Here is a 14,669-nt window from a genome sequence, read left to right as displayed (position 1 = left end):
AAAAAAAAATCTTACAAGTCAACTATTCCATTAGCACCGTTGAATTGCCAAGATAGATTGAACATGTTTGGCAATTGATCTTTTAGATTTCAAAAATCTCCTATATTAAATATTTAATAAAGCTTGTTGCGGCCAATCTTCTGTTGCATCCGTCATCGGTGAAAAGTATCTACAAAATAAAGTCCATACTGATCCTAGTTGTATCTGACGAAGATCCTCTGATGTTTAAGTTAGTGGAAAGTGGTCGAACAAAAAGTAGAAAATAAGAAGTAGCAGAATATCAGTCCAAAAATATCTTATCCACGCAGTTCGTTTATTTTCCTTTTATAAATAATCCGCTAGTAACCAATTGTAATAGTTAGACACATGGATCCCGTTTATTCCCATATTATGTAATCATGAGATGGATAGTTAAGGTCCTCTGATGATCGTGGTATGTGATCGTTATGTGTTTTTTGCGCTGGCAATTTCTAATATACCGACTTTATGTCAATAGTTTGAATGCGTCGACTATATATTGGTGATTGTAGACATCTGAATGACCATCAGTCGGTGACTCTGATATGCCGACCGACTATCAGTTATGAAGTCGGTTGAGTCACTATAGTTGAATGATGTTTATCAAAAAAATTAGTTGAAAATTGCTGATTGTCGATTGCCTTACTGATTGATAGTCGATGGTCTATGCCTATTAGGCCGATTGAAAATCGGATGATATGTTGTAATTGAACTGAAACTCATCCTGCAATGTAGCTTTGACGGTCCATCGCCCTAACCGATAGATAGTTAGTTGGCCGACTGTGAATCGAAGAAGCAGACTGAATTATCCCAATAGTTGCCTCCCACTCCCAAGTCCAAAGTGACCTGATATGTGGATTGATATGTGGTTTGACACGTTGGACAAAGGGAGTTCTCACTTATTATCTCAAGCCCCGATTTAGCTGCAGACATTAATGATTCCTTCGAAAAATGAAGAGTTTTCAGCCGTTTTGTCGCTTCGATAATCATGAGACCATCATTGGGATGTCGATTCGAGAAGATGGTTAGGCAGCCAAATGATCCGATTGATTTGATTCTGACTAGTCGATTACCGTCATGTGTCATGATATTATTGACTTTTAATCATTCATGCGGATAGAGATGACATGGCATGATCTGATAGTTGGTGCATCGAACTATCCGATCAATGGTTGATTTTGATGTAGCCATGTGTCAAAGTCTGGGATAATCTTGATTTAAACAAATTCATCTCGACCATTGACGGGCCCTATATATAATGCCACTTTCATTTGAATTTTTCGTTTCTTTACTTGTTATTCTCTCCTGCAACTGAGGACTTTGTTTTGGATGTTAAGAGCTTCAAGGTTCTAGGAGTCTTCCTCTTTGTATTTTCGTGGTCTCCAGATCATCCTTTAATTTCAAGTTAGGTTTCTCCTTCTTTTCTTTCGCTTCTAATCTTCTTTGATTTTTTTTTCTATCATTTTCAATAGCTAGCAGGAGTAGAAAGGATAGAGAGAAGGTTAGAGTAGATGAGGCCTCTCGGGATAGTCGATCGTGTGACCCAATTGACGATTCTCTTTTGAATCCGGACATAGAAGTTTCTTCCTTATCTGGATTCAATGTCGATTAGCTCTGAGAACAATATCATATCCTGAAGCAATTTTAGCTCTTTGCACTTGATTCGGATGGTCGGATAAGTTCTCCTCCTCTGAATCAGGTGGCAATTTATGTGGAGGATCTTCGGACTGATCTTCATTTTTCGATTTTGAAGTTTGTCCGAAATCTTTTTTATTATTAGTGTCTTTGTCCTGCTCAATTAGTTCCGAATTTCATTCGGTTGATCATCAGTTTTGCTCTGTTGTGTCATATGATCCCGACCAACCCTCGACCTTTTCTTTTTCATACTTTTTTCATTCTTCATCCCCACCCAAAAGCTAAGGGCCGATGGTACTTCGATCCGAGGAAAGGTTTGTCTTTTATTTCTTATCTTCCTTCGTCCATCAATAGGTGGAAGAACTAATTTTTTTTTTTATTTCTTCTTCTTCATCCTAGGACTTTTTTTCATCCTAGAGATATTCAAGAACAAGTCCTAATGAACATAGTCGGGTCGAAGTTATTGATTGGGAGAATTTTTTCCGACTGAAGGATATGAAAGTCTCCGCACTACGAAAGCTACTGATGGTGCAAGCTCTCTATGATGTCGGACTTAGTCTGGTGACTTTCTTAAGTATAGTTTAATCGATCCTTCACTTTACTTTTCATTTATCTTTGAACTATGTAACAGAGTCATTTTGCCTTTTGATTGCAACTATGCGACTAGCGGTGCGAGTCTCAGCGGCTGATATTCGACAACATGCCGCTAAAAAAAGAGCAGCGACCGATGCCGGACCATCCCGAGCAGCGAAGAAGAATCGGATCGACTCAGAGTCAGCATCAATGAGAGAGATCGACATTCTGTCGATAGTCATTCCCGAAGTCGAGCCCGTCATTGCACTGTCTACTCCGATAGTGCTTCCATTGGTCGATATGTCGCCTGTTGGAGGGGAATCGACCAGAGATGGTGAGGTCGTGGCCATCATATCGGTACCGGCCAAGACAACACCAACCATGGTTTCGTCATTGGGGGATCTGGCAGAGTCTGCTGCTGCACCTGAACCAAAACCATCCACTATTTTGCAACGATGCCTCAGGCACCTTCAACTGGGCCAATACTGTCTTGAGCACCATCAACACCCGGCTAGATGGTGGCTTCGAGTGAGCAATCATTAATCGAAGAGCGAAAAAAGCACCTGCCATTTTTGCTAAAGATGGATCGTCGACAGGCTTCACTGTATTTTTCGATGTCTGGATTTCTGCAGGTGAGTCAGCTTTGGTGAATCCAAAATTGACCAACTCATCGAAGCTGTACTTCTTCCGACTGATAGGGAGAACAGAAAAAATCGAACTGTGTTCGAAATATTTTCATCCTTCTACCCAATGATGCTTAGCGTAAGTTGATGATGCTCTTCTTCTTTCTCTTTTTTTTTTATCTGACTTATTTTCTTTTCTTTTCAGCTAGCACATGATATGTGGACATTGGAGATTGGTATCAAAAAATTGCCAACTTTCATCGAATGTGGATGGAGAAAGTCGCGGCTGCGAACGCTAAGAAAGCTATGGCCACCGAACAACTTCGGTTGACGACCGAGCGAGAGGTAAATTATCAAGAGGAGAACTCTCACATGAAGGCCGAACTGGAGTCGGCAAGAGCCAAGTTGGAATCGATGAGAGATAAATTGTAGTCGGCTTGTACCGAGCTGAAACTACACAGCAGACTGTCAAATCTCAAGAGTCCTAAATATAGAAGAAGTATGAAATCAATCAGCTCTGGAAAGATCGTGATAGTTGCGCTAAAGAGTTGGAGGAAAAAAGAAAAAAATATCGGGCCACCGAATCAAGATTGGCACTGGCCGATGTAGAGTCGGTCTCCACTAAGGAGGAAGCACAGTCAGCTAAAGATGCTCTGAGTCAGGCATGGGAGCAGGCCGTCGAGGATTACAAAGAATCGCAAGACTTCAAAAATGAAATCTTTGAGGATAGCTACGCTTCTTATTATGTCAACTATGAAGGCGGTAGGGATGTGGTCGGAAAGTTGTATCTGGATTTGGACCTAAGCAACATCGCCGCCCTTGATTTAGAAGAAGAAACTGTCGAGGAGATAGTGCCGATCGAAGAAGTTACACCGACTGTACCAGAGTCTGCTCTCATTGTTGAAGAAGCCATACCAAAATCGGTTGCTATCGAAGGCTATAAGATTGATGCTGCGACGACTGTCGACATAGTCGACGAAGAGACCAACTGGTGATCAGTATAAAATTTTTTTTCTTTCTTCATAGTTGGACAATAATCGAACTTATTTTTTATAATCGGACTTTGGATCCAATTTTGTAATCTTTTGCTCATGAATGAAAAGAATAGTTTTTCAAATGTTAAAAATTTTTTAAGTGTCAAACTCCTTGTATGTTGCTTTTCATTGTAGATGACTTGCTGTCAATGCAATCGAATGTTAATCAGATTGTCGATTATCAATCGATGTGTCGAATGTTGATCAATAGTCGTAGCAGTATAATTTATCTGCTAGCTGGATATCAGCCGACTTAACTTTTAGGCATAATTTTTTTTAAATATTGAATAGACGGTGGCAAGCCGAATATCCTTCGATCGAGCGAAGTCGAGTCGATATATTTTTTGATTTAGCTGGGGTCAAATCGACTTATTCTTCCACTCAATCATGGTTGAGTTGGCATATTGTTTCGCTCAGCTATAGCGAAGTCGGCATATATAATTATCTGATCGGAGTTGGTGTGTAGATTCGATCGATCAAAGTCGATGTATAGATCCTCTTGAGACTTATCTCAATTCAGAGATTGATATTTTTCTATCTTGGCCTTTCGAGGCTTGAACCAGAGCTCGTATTTATCGTCGAAGTACATAGTGGTCGAATGTGGATCCCTTAATCAAATAAGAGTCGGCTGAATAATTGAAGATATTTGTAGATTATCGGCATTCTATATCTGAAGGACAGTCATTCCGTTATAGAGGAATATTGTCCTATATTGCGCATTCAATCGAAACATTATCGTAGGTCATTTCGTTATAGAGAAACTATCGTCGTTTGGGGAGAGCTTTTCGAATCGTAGATCACGATCGATTTATTATTTGAAAAAACTTTTCAGATTGTAGATTACGATTGTCTACCCCCAAAGTCTCATCGTTTAGTCATTTAGTAATCTTTTAATTGGTGATCTAGTTCCTGAAACTTTTACTCGTAGTTGTCCACGTGCTGAAAATCCTCTCCAAAAGAGCACCCAGGAGTAAAACTTTCATTGGATGAGGAGAAAAAGCACATCATCATTTCCCCTCATCAGCTTTATGGGAGGAAATAGGTGACGATCAGTGCGTTGAGAGTGAAAGATTGAATGGTATGGCCCATCCCGTCGATAAAGCTATCATCGAGGCTGCATCACCGTTTGATTGTTGGCTGTATTTACTGCTGCTACTGTTGGAGGCTATGCACTGCTTCCATCAGTACTTTTATTTATTGCATTAAAGTAATGAGTTGGATGTCCGTAGTGATAACGAGATGCGAAGAACTGGACTCTGCCATTTGAGATGGAGGAAGATCTCCTCGACGAAAAGATTGCCTGACGGAGCCGATAGAGTTATTTTGAGCTCTTGTTTTTACCATAATTTTATTTTGTTAATCTCACCCCCTACCTGACATACCAATTTGTTGTGGTCAATCTCCTGTTGTATCTTTCATCGGTGAAGAGCACCTACAAAATAACATCCACACTGATCAGAGTTGTGTCCGACGGAGATCCTTCGATGCTTAAGTCAATGAAGAGTGATCGAACAGAAAGTAAAAAATAAAAAGTGATAGAGTATCGATCCAAAAGTATCTTATCCACACTGTTCGTTTACCTCCCTTTTATAAATAGTCTACTAGTAACCATTTGTAATGGTTAGACACGTAGATCCCGATTATTCCGGCATTATGTGATCGTGGAATGAATGGTTAAAGCTCTCTGATGATCATGTTATGTGACCGTTATGCACTTTCTGTACTGACGATTTCTGATATGCCGACTTTATGTCAATAGTTTGAATGTGTCGGCTATATGTTGGTGATTGTAAAAATTTGAATGACCATCAATTGATGATTCTGATATACCAACTGACCATCGGTTATGAAGTCGGTTGAGTCGCTATAGTTGAATGATATTCGTCAAAAAAGTTGATTGAGAATTATCGACTGTCGGTTGGCTTACTGATTGATAGTCGATGATCTGTACTTATTAGACTGATTGAAAGTCGGATGATGTGTTGTAATTGAGCCAGAACTCATCCTACAATGTAGCTTTGATGGTCCATTGTCCTAACCGATAGATAGTCGGTTGGCCGACTGTGAATCAGGGAAGCAGATTGAATTACCCCAACAAAGCTAAACTGAGATATCTCTCTATAAGATAAGCATCACCTAAAATTATATTTGATAATGTAGTAAGCTTTTTTGTAACTAGTTTCTCTAACTAAATATCAACTAGGGCTACTACATCGAAGAACATATTAAAACAATGGATAGTGTCAGCCTATTTTTCCTTGATTTTTTTTATAATTCTGCTAACTTAGAAAGTGGAATGCTCTCTATCTCATATCAATCTAATATACATAAATAAAATATAATTATTCAGTTCTATACTTGCATATGTTAATTGGCTGGTGGAGCTTGACATGTAGCATTTGGTTTACTATATTGGCTCCTAAAAATACTTGCCTTATTATATCAAATGTCATCATTATATAATTATTGCATCTTGTTTGATAAATGATGTTGTCATGAGACAAGTTTTAGCAACTAGAGGGAGGGCATTGCTTTGGTTTAGCACACATTACAATTGTTAGAGAAATTAATGTGGATGGAGGGTATAGAATAAGATCCAATAAAATCTATATATTGCATCATTTTTCAAGTCACATATAAGAAATAATGAAAATTGGAGGTTGCATCAAATCTCATTAAGATTTGGTTCGGGCTAAGTTGAGTGGGTTTCTATGCAGCTCGATCTTAGCTCAAAAAAATCTCAAGCTTTAAACCAAGTTAGAAATTTCTTTTAAAATTCAGCTCAAGGTTAAAATCGAGCTTGATTTAAAGTTTGATTGTGTTGGCTAGTTATATGCTCAAGCATCTTCTTTAAGCTCCAAAGAAAAATAAGAGAGAGGAGAAGAAAAAACATGCAAGAAGAAGAGAAAGGAGAGATAGATCAAGAGAGAGAGGGAGAGAGAGAGAGACTAGAAGGGAGAGAGGAGATCAAAAAAGGGAGTGGGTGGGAGGGGGAGAGAGGGGGGAAGCTAAGAAGAGAGGAGAAGAGGAGAGATTGAGATAGGGGGAGAGAGAGAGAGAAGGGTAGGAAGAGAGATTGGAAAGGGGAGCACAAATAGATGAGACAACAGAGAGGAGGGTGAGATATGAGAGGGACGGGAGGGAAGAGAGAGAGCAGATGGGAGAGAGAGATAGATTGAGTAGGCAAGAGGAGAGCGTATAAAGATTGAAAGAGAGATAGTGTAGAGAGGGAAGAGAGATCATGTATGAGAGAGGAGAGAGGGAAGAGAGAGATTGAGAGGGAGAGAAGAAGATGAGGAGAGCTAATTTTTTGGAGTGACTAGACATATTGTTGAGATCGGACTTCAAGCTAGGGCCAAGCCAGCCTAAAATGTATTCAAATCCTATTTTTGGACCTAAGCTTAATTCGAGCAATCTTTGATCTATTACAATCATAAATCTAACTCTTGCCTCATCTATCTCATCAACTATTAATTATGACTACAATATGTTGCAATGTACATTGGTTCCTTCTAATATTGTAGTTATTTCTTTATCAAAAATAAAGAAGACCCGATAAATCCTAGCTTATTTTAATTGATACTATGATGGGTGCAGATTTAGGAAGGCACATATGAAAGTTATATATTATGGATGGCTTAAGTCTAAGAGATCTGAAAGAGAGTTCCAACCTTCATTACTAAGTAAATTTACATTAATATAAATTATTCAGGTTCATATACCATCCATAAAGTCAAATGAAAATACATATTTTTTCATTTCTTAATGCAAGTGGTGTAACATTACAAGCTAATCCATCTAGTAAGATATGAATGAACTGGTATAGGGCTTAATCAAAAAAACAGGGCTGACTTGAACGTCCAACCCAAACACCATTTAATCAGCCCAAGGAGGCTCTAGAGAAGTCCATCAGTATTCCTGTTACCTATACATTGCTTGTAAGAGTGCTCCATGCTAACTGAAATAAAGGCTTTACCATTGCTTTCATTTAAATGATCCTTGGCTTCAATATTCATACCATAGCTACTTACAGCAGTTGCAATACAATCCCTAAGCATCAGTCTGTTCTGCACAATCCTGAAATTTTCAGCAAAACCACGTCAGAAGCTATGATGAAATATCTAGAATTTGCCATAGGCTGGACTTAATTTCATCAAACAGTTCATTGCCACTATATTTCTCATAAGTTAACCATGTTCACCATCAACAGTCAAAAACTATAGTTTCCCCATGTCAGTAGTGTGCCGACTTGCCCTTTCAGGTCTCAAGCTTCAGTTCAGAACTGAAAATATGTTATTCTCTAACTATTTAATTAGGCTAGATATCCACCATTGACTATTGATTCATCATTGACTTTAAGGATATAAAGACTGCCAAGATAATCCAGCTGAAAACTTATTCTTCAAGTCCATCGCTAAACAAGAATAAAGATAATAACTGTGGCCACCATTGGCTTTGGCATTTAACACAATCTATCCCAGAGACCCTTTTCTTCCTAATGGTACTTACAGCCATGAGAGGAGAATTATTTGTTGGGCATTGGAAAAGGAGAATGCATTCTAGGAACTTCAGGTTGCATTACTGGATTATAGCATTGGGAGAAACAATCATTAGTCAACCCTGGACATTAGCATAAACAAAAATAAGATAAATTAAAAAGTTTCAAAGATATTGTAGAAGCTTCAGATATCTCACATGAATCATCCATTTCCCAGATCCAGGCTATCTAATCTTGGAGCATCAATTCTTGCAGTCATACATCACGATTCTCCTCATGAACATTATTCTTTGAGGTCTTCAAAATAGGATGCAGGGATCTCTAAAGGAGGAAGCAATGCAAATACACACTTAAACTGTTCAACAAAAAGAAGTGCTGGTTAGCCTAATGAATTGAACTTAAGATTCTGAATCTTCTAGCTACTAAATAAAACTAATGGCTAGGTAGAAAACAAGAACCCACTCCATGCTGCTTCTACTTCTCTCTAATAGCGACCAAAGAGGATCCTTTCTTGTTCAATTGCAAATCATGTATGGCGTGAATGCACTCCTTAAGCTTAGATGGCCTATAATTAGTGTAGTGTTGAAGTATTTTGTTCTAGAAGAATGCATCAAAATTTAGCACATCCAAGAAAGACAAGCAATATATATGCCAAGAAGTCCTGTAACTAAAACCATAAACATTTGCAGTAACATGCTCTTAACCAAGGGTGAGATTTTGGATTAATGGTCAATCTTGCAATAAAAACAATTGAAGCAACAACTAGTGATGGTAAGAACCAAACACAGCCATAGTCTAGTAAGCTCAACTCTATAAGGTAATTACCTAAGAACTCCAACAGCAAAGGAGGATACTGTAATAGAAGGTAAAAAGTCACCATGAATAAATGAACCAAAAAAAAAAAATGCAACCTCCAAGGCTGACATGTTGTCAAATAATCCTAATCCATAAAGGCATAAAGTACTTATTTTGCATTCCTCTTGACCAGCCCTTTGAATCGCCTACAGAAGACCAAATAATAACCCCAATTAGCCTAAAGGAATGCTAAAGAACAAGATAATTATATGAATCAATGAACCTAACAATATTGCATTCAAGCCTCTATGAAACATGGATCTGTAAATAAGAAATTCTGAAGAAAATTCATCGGTGAAGAAAAAGTTGAATCAAATTGCTCAAGAAAAGTCAGAAAGCCCATACCTGAGAAAAGTTTTAATGGTAGGATTTTTCATCTCCAACTTGAGATATGTTAGCATGTCACTCTCCATCTTCACCACCTGAACTCGCAGAGAAGGCAAGTACACAGTTTACCAACTCCCTTGATCCAGCAAAGGAAAAGTAATGGAGTAAGCGAGAAAAAAAAAACACACACAACATTACCTCTTGCTTTGTGTTATTAGTCATCCACATGAGGAGGGCTGATCTCTTCATACTTCCTGCTTTATTAAATTTCCAAAGCGATCAGATAGAGCAAGAGAAAAGCCAATCTTTAGCCAAGAAAAAGAATAAAAATCATCAAAGCATATCAGGCAATGAGCATCGATGACACCTTGAGAAGCTGTAGCTTTTGCCTACTGAGCACATTGATTGAGAGAAACCTATCGATATGCGAAACTGTTGGATGGATGTCTGGCCAGAACACCACCTCCCAAGATCTTTTCAATACCACGCGATGCAGCAGGAAGAAAGAAGAAACAAAATAAAAGGAAAAACAATCAAAATACGTGGATCAGCCACAAAAGGGCTCGCTTCCACGGGGCATGCAAACTTCACTATGAAAAGAAAATTTTACAAGAGGAGACCTCACCCTCAACCCTTGTACACCCAATTCTCTCTCACCTGAAGTTCCCCTCACAAAAGCTCTCTTTCTTGAAGATCCCCCTGAACCCCTGAAGAGCCTGGCGACCGCTGTCCAGGAGCCTCCTGCTCCTTTTCTCTCAGCACTCTCGCCTCTCTCTCTCTTCTCGGGTTCGTACGGCTCTGTACGGCGAGAAACCCGAACCACCCACACCTCTGTTTCAGGATCAGGGCCTTTTATAGACCTTAAAGATGGTTTAAAACCTAATAAGATTAGGTTTAGATCTCCTAAACAATCCAAATCAACCTCCTCAACCGTCGGATCGTCACCGCAATCTCCCTGGACCGTCCGATCGTGCTCCGGTCCACCGGGGCAAAGGGGCCAGCAGGCCGCTGGCCTGGGCCGGCCCGCGCGCGCGGGCCTGGGCCGCACCTGCGCACGCCTGGGCTGCGCGCTCGGCTGGGCCGCGCACCCCGCTGGGCAGCGCGCCCGCCTGGGCCACGGGCCTGGGTCGCGCGTCCCGCGCGGGCCTGGGTCGCGCGTCCCGCACGCCGCCGCCTGCGGCCGCGTCACTGCCGCCCGCCGCCGGTCGCCGGCGGTCCTCCGCCATCTCGATTCTCGTGCCGACTTCAAAAGCTCGTATCTCCTCCATCCGAGCTCCGTTTCGGATGATCTTGATCTCGTTGGACTCCGTTTTTCACCGCGAACCTCGTTGTGGGCTCAATGTGGGCTGAATCTCGAGGCGTCAAATCCTAACAGAAACAGTGAGATAATGAGTATCGAAAATAAGCTTGTACTCCTCCGCCATCTGGACTAGCAAATCCATCAGAATCTCCCTCATATCCGTTGTGACATCGGTTTGGATCATCTCAATATAGTTCGCCAACGGACTTCTCTTCTGCTCCATCTATATCCAACAAATCAACACAACCCTAGATAAAACCATACCTTTCGATCAAAAAAAATCCTAACTTTTGAGAATCTCCAGCGAGGAAACAAACCTCCATGGATCGAAGGTATCGATATATATCCTTAACATAGTGCCCGCACATCTACGGGTCCTCCACCTCCGGATCAACGTCGGCAGCGGCGGCGGCGGCGGCGGCGACGGTGGATAGATTGATCTCAGGGATTTCGGCCTCCTCCTTCTTGGACCTAAGCTTGGGCTTGGAAGGGCCAGCATTGAGTTCAGGGGAAGAGCGGATGATAGCATTGGATAGGGTTGGGAGCTTGCTCAGTGCGACGCGCTTCTTCTTGCACGGGGGCTGGTTCTGGGGTTGAGATTGGGCCGCATAAGCGGAGGCCACCACACAGGTGAGGTGGGGGGCGATGTTCACCTTGCCCGCCATGACTCCCCCTCCTTCCTCCTAATCCTCCGCTAGGACGAGAACAAGAAGAGAGAGACGTTGTAGTGATCGAAAAAAGAGGGGGACAAGGGCGTTGTGCACTCTAAGATGAGGTTTATATGAGATCTCTATCTTTTGTTGTCAGATACTGACACAAAAAGAGCTCCAAATATGCAGAAGGGTTTAAATTTGGTTAATCGAGCATTGGATTCGACAATCGATACTGTGAGAAGTGGTTTCCGAACAAATCACCATAAGATCAAAGTCAGTTTTAACCATGTTTAAAATCTAGCAGTGTAGACTCAGAGGCAACGTTAGCCTCATAAGAAGATTTTATGCATAAAATGGAGAGAGAAATAAAAGGGTTAAAGCCTTAAATTAGATAATTCAAATTAGAAATTGGCATCATGAATTTTGATCAAAAAAATAACCTACTTATAAACAATAATTCACCACTTTCAATGTGGCATCTAAAAGGAAGTGCGTCAAGATACATGTGAACTATTATAGCTTCTATAAATCATGATTTATGTATTTTAATTACTAGATCAGTGTTTAAATCTTTTTGAAGGGAAGTTGCCTTTCCATTAGTGTGTTGCCATTGGAAGGCTAGTCACTCTAGACACCGAGTTGATGAGACTATTAAAGTATTCGGCTTGTCTACCATCCAAACTGAAAATATCAGCTAGAAGCGATGCACACCTCCACGGTGATGATCCGATAGCTACCATGCTCGAATGATGATGACTGTGATGTTGTGCATCTCCAAGTTTAATTAGATCATAGAGGTTTCGCTTGGACCATTATTTTATGCTAAATCCGACCTAAAACAATAAAGACAATGAAGTCAACCTGCTGAAGCATATCTAATAGGGGATTTTTTGAGCCTAAGTCAGAAACAACTATTAGAGAATAAGAGGTCTGAAAGTGGCTGAGAAGTAGCTTAAGAAAGTCAAAAAAGAACTTACCTAGAGAGCTTTTGGGAATGCTATATATAAGCAATAGTGAAAGCCCATCGCCGAGTAGTTTGGATGAATGCACTAATTGATATGGTAGCAACCCATATATCTTGGTTGTGAATCATGCCAATACTTCTCGATCGTGTGGATTGCTTGCATATCACATTTGTTTGGAAAATAATTTGTGACCATGATGAGCTCTTACCAACTAGGAGGAGAGTTTGAAATATGAACTTCATGCCTTTTGGATTGGTCAAGCGACAAGCTCTGAATGGTTAGCTTGGGCCTAGGCGAGCTTTTATTCATCTATTTCTCACATCGACCATGATCGATTCTGAGGTGTATCAGAATAGTTATAAAATTAATAGTATTTCATATGGGGATAAACTATTGCTCTGAAAAAAAATGTCCAATTTTATTAGCATGACTGTCCTCGTTAGCTATTACTTGTCATTCAGTGAAATATTGTCTTACTTTCACTAAGTATCAAAATACAATGGACCAAAGTTTTTCAAATCAAATAATGTTTACATATCTCCTACAGAATCTCTAATGATTTGTCATCTTAATCACTCGCCTTAGAAATTAAGAAGATTGTTTAATTTCAAGAATGAACCTTAAGTATTAGCATTGAGAGAAAGTGAAGAAAATTATTAACGCCATAGTTGTTGTTGTCGACTATCTCCGATCTATGGCATGCTCGATCTCCTATTAAGGTAGAGGTCAGTCACCTATCGAGATGGAGTTAGCTTTCACTGGAGTAGACATGCTCCTTCTTCAAAGATACCTATAAAGAAATCCACTCACTAGAGATTTTCGATAGGAGAACCTGCGATGCTTTAGTTAGCTGGAGCTTTCAGCAAACAGTCAAGTAGAGAGTGAGAGAATGATAGAGTTTTTGGCTCTATTTTATGAAAAAAATTACTTATTCGAAGGCCTTTTTGCCTCCTATACATATAGAGGGAGAGTATCTATCCGTTATCACTGAGCTCGATAATGGTTCCGACAAAATCCGCATCCACTCAAAATAATGGGATGTTTGTTTTGCGTGTCAGCCATGGGTAGAATTACGCGCATTATTAAACCCTTGTGCGTGTGATTAGTAGAAACTTCTTTAAATCCTATGGATAGACAATTGGCTTCGGTTGATCACCGAGCATATTAGTTACCATCACCTTTCAAAGAGGGTTAGTGATGTACTATTGATTGAGTCAGCTCTTTGATGCGGCATTGTGCCAGATGAACCTGGGTCATCATGCAGAGGAAGTGAGGTGCTATTGGCAATGCCACCCTTTGTGACCCGTCCCTAAGGATCCGGACCTCATCGTCGAAAGGGTGGGGAGGGTTTGGTGACTTGGTACACATAAGAGGTGCTTCAACCATGCCCGAAGTCAGTTGATTATTCATCAGCCAATTCTAAGGTCGGCTGGTATCCGATTTGAAGGTTGGAAGTCATCCGAAGTCATATTTCTACTTGTATCCTCGTCGAGTAACCAAGCTGTTCTAATAAGGAAAATGACTTGTTCCCCCAACGGTTGCACACTCAAGTTTCTAAACAATGGCTTCATCGTAGCATCCATCATTTTAAATCTTATTGGAAGTACTTTCCAATCATTCAGCTAGATGGTTATACCTACAGAGGTTTTTTCCCTTTACCCATGGGGATCAAGCTCGCAATTTTCATCTTCCACTCTCTCTCTCTCGCGCGCGCGCACACGCATCCCCTCCATAATGCTCTCTCTCCAACGAATCCTCTGGATTCTCCTAGACAGGCTCCAAGTTAATTACATATCTTTCCCATGGAAGAAAGGAAAGAAAGGAAAAATTCTCCACTTCCAAGATAATAGAAGTTATTTGCACTTCATTTTTAAACACTTAATTTATCGAAATAGAACATATTATGTTGAGGAGAAATGCTTCAGATCCATCTTTTACTTTGCACTTAAAAAAAATTAATGCCGACCACATCATGTATCCAGGGCTTCTTCTTCTTCTTCTTCTTCTTCTTCTGGTGATTATCTTTTAATAATCAGTCAAGTGGCCAACGACCACCTATCCACCCACAGTGATACATACATAGTACGTACACACACATACATACATTATCATATCACATGAGAAATACTATAGAGCAGAATAATAGACAGAATCATAAACCATCTAATCCATAGACGTACTTCTAATA

The sequence above is a fragment of the Elaeis guineensis genome, chromosome 6 (assembly GCF_000442705.2).
Source record: "Elaeis guineensis isolate ETL-2024a chromosome 6, EG11, whole genome shotgun sequence".
In the NCBI taxonomy this organism is placed as follows: Eukaryota; Viridiplantae; Streptophyta; class Magnoliopsida; order Arecales; family Arecaceae; genus Elaeis; species Elaeis guineensis.
This window is presented reverse-complemented; position numbering follows the sequence as displayed.